The sequence below is a fragment of the Lampetra planeri genome, chromosome 2 (assembly GCF_965212315.1).
Source record: "Lampetra planeri chromosome 2, kcLamPlan1.2.h2, whole genome shotgun sequence".
Lineage (NCBI taxonomy): Eukaryota > Metazoa > Chordata > Hyperoartia > Petromyzontiformes > Petromyzontidae > Lampetra > Lampetra planeri.
In genome coordinates this window covers 16,040,664-16,051,857 of record NC_136108.1, presented here as the reverse complement: position 1 = coordinate 16,051,857, position 11,194 = coordinate 16,040,664, and positions in this window count along the sequence as shown.

Genomic DNA, 11,194 nt, shown 5'->3' with positions numbered 1-11,194 from the left:
TCAGCTGCTGCTGCTGCTGATGATGATTCCACCGACGCGGATTACCAAGCCGTGCGAATTGGGGACACGTGCCGCACCTGCCGTGTAGCCCACCTTGTCAGGTAACCTTTTTGCACCATCAGCTCATACGCAGGCAAAGGGATGTAATGATTGTATAGAGAGAGAGATAATGTTTTGCGTAGATATTCCTTCGCAATGTCATTTGTTTCAGACGCAGAGGTCTTCTGCAGCAGACAGGCGCTTCCGCGTGATGCGTGAACAGCCACAGATGAGTGGAAACTGCAGCATTGATGATTCACGCTGGTAAAGTAATTTGCGGTGTTACTAGAAAAAAAAAATTACGTTGAAAAGCCTACACGATGAGCACCGAGGTTGCAATGACCTGTTCCTACAAACATATCACATTTAGAATGGGGCGTTTGTAAAATATTTTCTTAATATACAATGTGTGAACTGCACATTCACTGGTGTGTGGGGGGGGGATCATTGTGTATTTAAGTACGGGGTAACCATGGCTCTCCGTTTAAATCCCGAGAGAACAATGTCATGTGTGTATATATGTGCCATACAGAACTAGCTGCCTCAGATAAGTTTAGTTGTTTTATCCTGCATTGGGTAAAGTATCCCAATTTTAAGATGAATAAATCAATTGTACGAATAGAATTGTGCAGGAAATGTGTATTTATTTACCTGCTTTCATGTGTAGACTTACATTGTCTGATTCAATTATGTAAACATAGAATTATAGCCATGGAATAAGTATTGTAATAGCAGGTTGTTCATGCGTCTTAGTACAGCTATAAATGTATATGGAAGGTACTTGTGAAACATAAAAATATATGACCACCACCCATTAAAAAAAACACACACTATGGCATTTCTGTACTTTATTGAGCAATCCACTGTAATCCCCATTTATCCTTGACTGATGGGGACAAGTCATTTGAGCAGATATCTTTAGAAAACTGGTGCGACATGCGATAGATTTGATGCCACAGTACTAACCCTCCTTTGTCTTTCCTTGCATGGGTGTTGTTGACCCACCACTCCAGGTACAGTCCTCAATCTCGACTGAGTCAACCCAGGTGAGTGGCCTCTCATATTAAGTTCTAGCGACCTCCCAGAGGCCAACGTTGCCACGTCAACCAAACTTTTCTATTCACCTGTGCACTAGGTTCAATTGTTATGTAAATTCGGTAACCATTGAGAAAGGCTGCTAATTTGATGACATACAGTGAGGGAAAAAAGTATTTGATCCCCTGCTGATTTTGTACGTTTGCCCACTGACAAAGAAATGATCAATCTATAATTTTAATGGTATGTTTATTTGAACAGTGAGAGACAGAATAACAACAACAAAATCCAGAAAAACGCATGTCAAAAATGTTATAAATTGATTTGCATTTTAATGAGGGAAATAAAATGTTGTGTGGATCACAGTCTCAATTTTAAATTCACTCGTGTAATAGAATACCACAGCAGCAACAGAACTACCGGACCCACAGGTGTCCAATGCCAGTGATGTGCATGAATGGGAATTGAAATCAGGATGCTGCGTTCATGCAGCAGTCTGTCAGCTGCATTGTGTTAAAGCCCGTGGACAAGATTCATGTCGTGCAGATGCTTCATGTAAAGTGATGCTTCTAAGATACTTGATTCACACAGAATGCAATTTGTAATATTTACAGTGGTGGGAGGGGTGGGGGGAGGCGATAAATAATAACGGCTTTTACCAACGAGGACTGACCAGAATGAAGTATGGTCAAACAATTCCCATGAACTAAAAAACAATTATAACTGGACACATAACAGATGATATTATGCACGTTGAAGGTAAAAGGTATTTTACCTTGGGAAGCCTAACTAAGTCTCAGTACTCTTTTTCAGGAGGGGCCTCCGACATTAGGATATTTTGGTGAATTCCAATTACGAGTGCTTTGACTTCTTGTGGGAGAAAACCACAGTATTCAGAGAAACCCCACCACGGATTAGGATGAGTGACCCTCAAAGCGGAGCATATAAATAGTGAATATATAACACTGTGTAACAATTTTTTTATTTTTTGTTCCTGTGTAGTAAGCATTATTTCCTAATTGATTATACCTTAAAAGTACAGAAAATAGGCTATTATTCCCCACAAACTTTGCTTTTGTGACCAGGACAGTGATAGTTTTAAATTTACCTATTTTCCATAACATTCCAGATAGATTTAGTGCTGTGTAAACTTGGAGTAACTTCTAGAACATTCTAGAACTTTCCAGTAATATAAATAGTAGCATAAATACAGGGGCTTTCAGTCTACCAGTTCAGTTTAGTTCCAGCTGCCTAAGTGGATACATATCTGCATTTTTCTGAGATGGCATCAAGAAGCTGCAAGCATGTGGCAGACGCATTTTGCTATGTCTGCAGCCAATTTATCAAGACAAGAGTGAAAAAGTACTCTGTGGAAGCATCTGCTAAGATGTATGAGGCCTACAAGGCATATTTCATCATGCCTGTCGGGGATCAAGACAAATCCTGGGCACCTCCTTTCACCAGCGAGCAATGCTAAAATACTCTGATATAAAATGTGTTTAAAAAATGTAATTGTTAAAGTTTTATATTTTAAAATGTTTTATAATTCTCAATGTTATTGAAAAAATATATCATATATGAATAATGTCAGAATCTCTTACACATAAGTCATGGGTGAAATAAATGTATTTTTATAGGATGGTACAGAGGGGAAAAGAGAGCCATGAAGTTCGCTATTCCAATAATTTGGCGGGAACCCACTGAACACTCAACTGCTACTTCTGCATGGTGGACCCTTCCAAACGTCGGACTAGCAAGAATGCACCTGCTATCACATATCCGGACCTTCCTTCATCCATCGCCCCAGTGGCACACTGCCATGAGCTCCCCGTACCCACTCCTCTGGAGGGAGAGCAGCTGTCTTTAGAAGAGAGCAGCAAGTCAGAGAGCGAGGAAGACGTTGTAGATCCAGATGACAATATCAGAGGTGGAGTTGATTAGAGAAACCCATACTACCCGAACCAAAAAGACCTCAACAACTTAATGAGAGATCTTGGTCTCACCAAGTCCAATCCCGTGCTTTTTGGTGTCTAGGCTCAAGCAGTGGAACGTGTTGGATAAAAGTGTGCAAGTCACAGATCAGAGGAAGCGTCACCAACCTTTTTGCAGCTTCTTCACCCGTCAAGATGGGTTCCGCTTCTGCCACAATGTGACCAGTCTGTTCAAGGCAATCGGAATCGCCTGTAACCAGGATGAGTGGCTCCTCTTCATTGGCAGCTCATCCAGGAGCTTCAAAGCCGTGCTGCTCCATAATGATAACAAGTACCCGTCTCTTCCACTGGCTCACTCGATGCACCTCAAAGAGGATTACAACAGCATCAATACCTTGCTGGATGCCTTGAAGTATTATGAGTACGGCTGGGAGGTCATTGGAGACTTCAAAATGGTGACATTCCTGATGGGTTTCCAAGGCGGTTTTACCAAATTTCCCTGCTATCTTTGCCTTTGGGACAACAGGAACACCAAGGCGCACTACCACAGGCGGGACTGGCCACAGCAGACCGAGTTCTCTGTGGGGGGGAACAACGTCAAGTGGGAGCCACTGGTGGACCCCCCCGGAAGGTGCTGATGCCACCACTGCACATCAAATTGGGCCTTATGAAACAATTTGTCAGAGCTGTAGATAAGGAGTCGGCAGCCTTCAAGTACCTTCAAGGCTTCTTCCCTAAGCTGTCTGAGGCAAAGGTCTAATCTTGTGTCTTCGTCGGACCACAGATAAAGAAGATCCTGGAGTGCTATTAATTCCCCAAGAAGCTCACTAGTAAGGAGAAAGCGGCTTGGAACAGCTTTGTCGCAGTGGTTCGTGGCTTCCTGGGCAATCACAAGGTCGAAAGCTATGTGGAGCTGAATTTTTATTTAAAGCTTTAGTGACTGCAGGGATTCGTATTCTTGGTTTTTTCGGTAAAGTCACGTAGAAGGGAAACAATAAAATAATAAAAATATAAAACAATAACATTCTCACGACGTTTCGACTGAAACGCAAGTAATTGTCATCAGGTGTGAAAAACACGGCAATTTTTTAAATATTTTTATTCTTTTATTGTTTCCCTTCTACGTGACTTTACCGAAAGAACCAAGAATATGTGGAGCTGGTTCAGACTCTGGTGAAGAACTACGGCACAATGGGCTGTAGGATGTCTCTCAAAGTCCATATCCTTGATGCTCATCTTGATAAATTCAAGGAGAACATGGGAGCGTACTCGGAGGAGTAAGACGAGCGCTTCCACCAGGATATATTGGACTTTGAATGCCGCTACCAAAGACAATATAACGAGAACATGATGGGAAATCTTAATTTTTGGAGCTTTCGTGACTGCAGGAATTATTCTTTGGTTCTTTCGGTTAAGTCACGTCTAAAGATAAAATAATGAATTAAAATAATAGCGACGTTTCGATTGCAACACAAGCAATCATCATCAGGCATATGAGAAATAGCAACAAAAATCTAACTAGAAAACTATAGACAGACATACAAGCAGACAGACATCACAAGGACACACAGAGAGAGGACACATATCGGCACAGAGAGAGGGGTCGTTTCTGTGACGGTCCCTTAAATATAGGGAAGGGGTGCGGGGACGGAGAGAGGGAGGGGGCAGAGAAAATTAGCATATCAATGAGTGGACGGCAAAGTGTTGCTGCTGCGCAAGTAAGACGACGACGTGGCACGGCACGCAAGCTTGAAAATTAGGAGAAAGACACACTAAAATTAAATAACCTCGCAAAATATCGAAATGTGATGTAATGCAACACAGAGAGTCGGTCAACACACAATTAACGCATAGCCTGGTTGATTACGTATTTCAAAGATTGCTAAGTTAGAATTTAAGTGTGAAAATTCCAAAGAGAGGACACAGGCAGAGAGAACAAATAGCCAGAGAGAGAAAAAAGATAAGCTTAAAACTTCCACGTAGAAGTGGTTCAATCTTAATTTTTGGAGCTTTCGTGACTGCAGGAATTATTCTTTGGTTCTTTCGGTTAAGTCACGTCTAAAGATAAAATAATGAATTAAAATAATAGCGACGTTTCTATTGCAACACAAGCAATCATCATCAGGCATAAGAGAAATAGCAACAAAAATCTAACTAGAAAACTATAGACAGACATACAAGCAGACAGACATCACAAGGACACACAGAGAGAGGACACATATCGGCACAGAGGGGTCGTTTCTGTGACGGTCCCTTAAATATAGGGAGGGGGGCGGGGACGGAGAGAGGGAGGGGGCAATCTTTGAAATACGTAATCAACCAGGCTATGCGTTAATTGTGTGTTGACCGACTCTCTGTGTTGCATCACATCACATTTCGATATTTTGCGAGGTTATTTAATTTTAGTGTGTCTTTCTCCTAATTTTCAAGCTTGCGTGCCGTGCCACGTCGTCGTCTTACTTGCGCAGCAGCAACACGTTGCCGTCCACTCATTGATATGCTAATTTTCTCTGCCCCCTCCCTCTCTCTGTCCCCGCCTCCCCTCCCTATATTTAAGGGACCGTCACAGAAACGACCCCTCTCTCTGTGCCGATATGTGTCCTCTCTCTGTGTGTCCTTGTGATGTCTGTCTGCTTGTATGTCTGTCTATAGTTTTCTAGTTAGATTTTTGTTGCTATTTCTCTTATGCCTGATGATGATTGCTTGTGTTGCAATCGAAACGTCGCTATTATTTTAATTCATTATTTTATCTTTAGACGTGACTTAACCGAAAGAACCAAAGAATAAACATGATGGGAAACTACATTTGGGGGCTAATTCGTGAAAGTGATTTACAGTATCATCGTAAATCTCGAAAAACCACTCACTTCTCGATCTTTTGTAGTCATTTTTATATTACTTTAGTATAAATACCTGTTAATTTTGATTCATATGTTGTTGTTTTCTCACTTTATGTGAACGAAAAGACACAAATTCGCCCGTTTTCTCATTGAAAATGGGTACATTCAAAATCATTGTCCTAGTCACAAAAGCAAAGTTTGTGGGGAATAATAGCCATTTTGTATACTTTTTAGGCATAAGCAATTACGAAATAACACTTACTACCCAGCAACAATAATCGTGTTAAATAGTGTAATCAATTGCTTTACCGCCATCTACAGGCCACCTCGCAGTCAGCTCCTGCCACAAAATAGCTGGTACAGTATTTCCAGGCAGTCACCTATTCAAATACGAACAATGCTCGCTCAAACGTGGCATTGTGCATTCGGTCTATTATCTAGAGGGAATACATCCCATAGTTAAATATAGAGCAGAGCCAGGGAAATCCCAACCATCCCCCCTCAATTAAATCTGATGGCAGAATAAAATTGCAATTGCAAATATGGAAATGATAATTACTCATGCCTTAAAATATAAAACACTTGTACTAATCAGAAGAAATGTGATACACATGATATATACTGTAATATAATTCGGAGCTTATTTTTTATTTCCTCTATGTATTTCAAGCATAAGTATACAAACACTAGTAATACGTACATTTTAGGATTACTGCTGGTTGGGTCTACTTGCATTATATTGTTGTGTTCATACCAGTTTTGCAATTTTAATAATATAATGCATTGAGCATTGAGCATTACATCCCAAGAGAAAATTTGCTCACTTTAATAATAACTGCTGTATACCTCAAGCTAAAACGAAGAATGCATTAAAAGGTCTGTCTATAACAATTTAACTCATCATTATACTTGTACGTGCTTTTCATAGTCTAATTATCGTGCATCAAATAACTTCACTGCCCACACGGTGAGGCAGTTGAAACAATGGGAAATGTTGTGAAATATGTATGCCAGGGATGACCATTCCAAATTCCTTTTTGAGGTAGGGGGATGATGACTAAATCGATCAAGAACCCTGATGGCTTCCAACAAAGTGGTACACATTTTAGTAACCCTTGATGACAAGTTAAGTCCAACCCTGATCTTCCAATTACGAGTCATATACCACTGAACCACATCGGCTGCATGCATTTATAATTTTAGTAATACGAATGTGAAGCTCTTTGTCAATCCACTGCTGGATAACGACCTTCTGTGTCAGCCGTGGGTGTTGATTGACCATACTTCACTATTCTGGTTGATAAAGGCCAGGGGGGCAGAATCCAACATTCCCTCAAGGGGGGAGGCGGTCCCGAGATGTCAAGCTTTTCAAAGAGGGCCTTACATTCATAAATCAAATTCAATGTATTTACCTCTGGTAAATATCAATAACATAGCAATTTTTCGGGGTAATCAAATTCAATTTGTAATCAAATTCAATTAAATTCTATTACTGGTACATAGACTGCATACGTTTTAACTATAGTACAATAATTTGCTGACTTACCTAAATGCTGAAGATGTCGTTTTTTTAAAGACACAAAATAGCTTGAAATAGTACCAAGCAAACATTACAAGGAGTTTACACTTGCCACACTAATCTATTTGTTAAGCTCTTTATATACCATAAAGTGTATATATAATGTGTTATCTTTACTTGTACATTTACACTTTCCAGACTAAATCTACTTATAAGAGGTCAGTACATATAATGGACACGATACGTGAACGTTTGTAGAGAACCAACTGCGAGCTCTACTCATGAGCATGTGTAAAACCCAGGAGCCTGCATCCGAAGGCCATATTACTCCCCAGTGAGTTTGGTGAAACCAAGACTTAAATGACCATTCACTGAAAACATAATCGACCTCATCCTTAAAGTCAATCACATGCCCTTGTGCAGAAACCCACCTCTCTCTCGTAGCGTGTGAATCAGGTATCTCGGGAGAATCGGGTTTTTTTCTTCTAATCTCAAAATTGCATTTGTGAGCCACTGTACTGCAGGTGTGATGCTAGAGATGTCAATTGCTAAGCAACTGCTACCATTCTAATAGCTCTTAAATGCACATGTTCTTGACTTTCGGTGATAATTTAAGGGTGAATATTGTACAATATTGTTACTATTTATATCCAAGCGACCAATGCCTGATGCCAATTTCCCCGATCAACCTTCTTCAATGGAGGAAGGTCACTCCAATCTCTTCCACTGCCTTTGTTGTTTCGAATGCTTTCATCAAAGTTCACACTAAAACAATTTAATCTGAACCTCGTATGTTCTGGAAATCACAGGCACATAGCACGTGTTGTGGCCAATAAAGATGCACTTCCCAGCCAGTAAAGAAAAGTGCATTGTGGTAATATATAGAATGGGACATTTTTTTGTAAATAAAGTAATTTGCGCATATTATGTCATGCGTCTCCAATTAGCACGGTTGGCTATGTACTGTGTGAAAGAAGTTCTACATACATACATACAATTGATATCAGAATATTTATATATACTGGAGAAATCTGGTGAGCTATAACGCTTTTTTTTAAGATGTCCAGGAGGTGCATGTCACACCAACAAACAATACAAAAACACGACAGGGGTGCACAATATAGGAAAGGTAAACAAATTACGAAAAAAACATGTTTTTATTTCACCAGATAAAACCCACTGAGCAAGAATGCTTTTTCAGAAGCGACTTCAACACAAATGCTGGGCCAACAAAGTGGCTTATCATGTGGCAATGTATAGCAGCCAAATAATCTAAATAATACAGACATACATATTCTTGGTTCTTTTGGTAAAGTCACGTAGAAGGGATACAATAAAAAAATTAAAAAAAAATTATTTTATTGTTTCCTTCTACGTGACTTTACCGAAAGAACCAAGAATATGAATCCCTGCAGTCACGACAGCTTTAAATCAAAATTTAATACAGAGATGTGTACATTTGGATACATATTTAGCGACGAGAATAAAAGTCAGTCCACAATATGGCCCTGCGTGCATTGTGTGCATTGTGGTCTGGAATGGAACGCATCTTGAGAGTTTGTCCACCGAGGAGATGGAGCAATGAAATCAGCTTGTGTAAATGTATTAAGTATATTACTACATTTAGAACGACTCGGTGAGGCTCTCATCCATCCCGCAGTGGATTGGCCATGACCGTGACTGAATAAAAATGTGTATTGTGGTAAATAATAAAATATTTAATGCGGTCTCAATATTTGATATCGATGTGTTAATATCACCTGATAATTAATTAGCATTTGTTTAATAAGCGTGAATGCTGATGAGACCCAGAATGTTGAAACCGTTCCAGTTTGCTTGCTTAAATAAATGCTACTAAATATCGTCTGGAAAGCCAATTGGAGGCTGATCGATTAAAATAGTTTTCAGTATTTGTGGACAGTATGCATCGTCCTACGTAGTATTTGCTTTTACCCATAGTGAGTTTGCGAAAGCCAATAAATGAATGGCCATTGTGGCTGGTTGCATTGAGCACTTTCCGTGGTGTGTTTGTTATTCCTTGTTAATGTGCACAAATTGACGGTTCTTTACGACTCCCTCGGTGTGTTTCATGCAACGTGACCCTGCCGGGGTATCAGAGGCGTAGCTAGGGGGGGCAGGGGGGTACATATGTCCCCGGGCGCCAAGGTAAAGGGGCGCCAAAATGAGGTTTACAATGTTACATTATAACTTATTGCGGCGGGCGCGGCAGCCTGAAACTACTGCACAAATCTACACCTCAACCTAAAAGTTTATATATCCCGCCACACACAGCCTACATGTCACGTCATTACATTTTGGTACACGCGCCTATTAAGAACTTACATGGAAGAACGTCCCAAACAACAGACAGGCGCAGTCTTTCAGCCTTAGTCACTGGCCTGTTTTTTGGTGGCGGAAACTACGACGGCCTGAAACACGCTGGAGTGCACGATCAGAAGCTGTTAAAGCTATCTATGAAGGACTGGATGAACTAGTAGGGCTGTTAGACAAATTATCGGAGGACGTAACTATGATGCCTCAAACCAGAAGTGATGCAGAACAGTTACAGGCATGCGTATTAAATTTTTACTTAATAGTTTCATTACATTTCTGGAATGTCATTCTTGGAAAAATTGATCGTGTTCAGAAGCGGTTACAGGATCCTACTATGAATTTCAAGGAAGCAGCAACTGATCTTTAATCTTTGGAGCATGCATTTGTCAAGCTTCGTGATGATTTGAGCCAAGTTGCTGTAGAAAACGCCAAAACAAGATGTACAGCCTGGGGGATCGATGTGGACAGGGGCGGTTTCTTCATTAGGGCGATTGGGCGACGCACCACCAATGTCATTCAACCACAGAGTCACGCTAGCCGTCACTGTCAGCCTCTGGATATAGTCCAATCAGCGTCATGTCACGTTCTGTGGAGTACCGCCTCTTTTTGGGCGATTTCACTACGGCTGAGAATCGCCCCGAGTGGCCCCATAGACTTACATTCAAAGATGTTTTTTTTCGAACGGGGGCGCTGCAATGCATTCTCTATGGCTTCCGGGAGGGCATGCACGAACGTGCTTACGTCATCATACGTGCTAACGTCATCATACGTAAGCACGTTTCATCCAACAATATAATTTATCGCCACCTAGTGGAATCTTTAATAAAATAAACTTGAGTGGTTTGTTTTAATAGTGAGTATATAAACAAACAAGATGTATTGTAAGAGTCACTTTATTTTTCATTAATATTAAAGAAGTGAAGTTGCCTTTACATGCTTAAGCTGTTAATTTATTCATTGCATGGGTGGACCTTATCAATCATCCAGACATTTGCCCCCCCTGAGAGATTTTGCAGGAGCCGCCACTGGATGTGGACAGAAGAAGATGCCAGGAGAACTGGCAAGAGATGCAGGACTTTCAGCAGAAGAAGAAATTGTGCGCGTTATGAAGAGTGTATTTTATCGACTTCAACTGGAGATGTCAACACGGTTTTTACGACTAAAAGACCTAAACACAAAATTTGGATTTCTGCTGGACGTCAAAACTCTTCTATCCGACACAGATGTCGATGCAATTCGTCGAAATTGCACAGATTTTGGAAATTTATATGACATCGACATCAATGGCCACGAACTTTTCACAGAAATTGGAGATTGCAAAATGCTGCTCAGTAACCGGAATGAAGTTCTACCAGAAACCCCTTTGGATCTTCTTGGTTTTATTGTGTTTTATGGAGACGACATATTTCCGAATTTGCGAATTTCACTGCAAATTTTATTAACATTAGCAGTTTCAATTGCAAGCTGTGAGCGGTCGTTCAGCTTCAATGGGATAA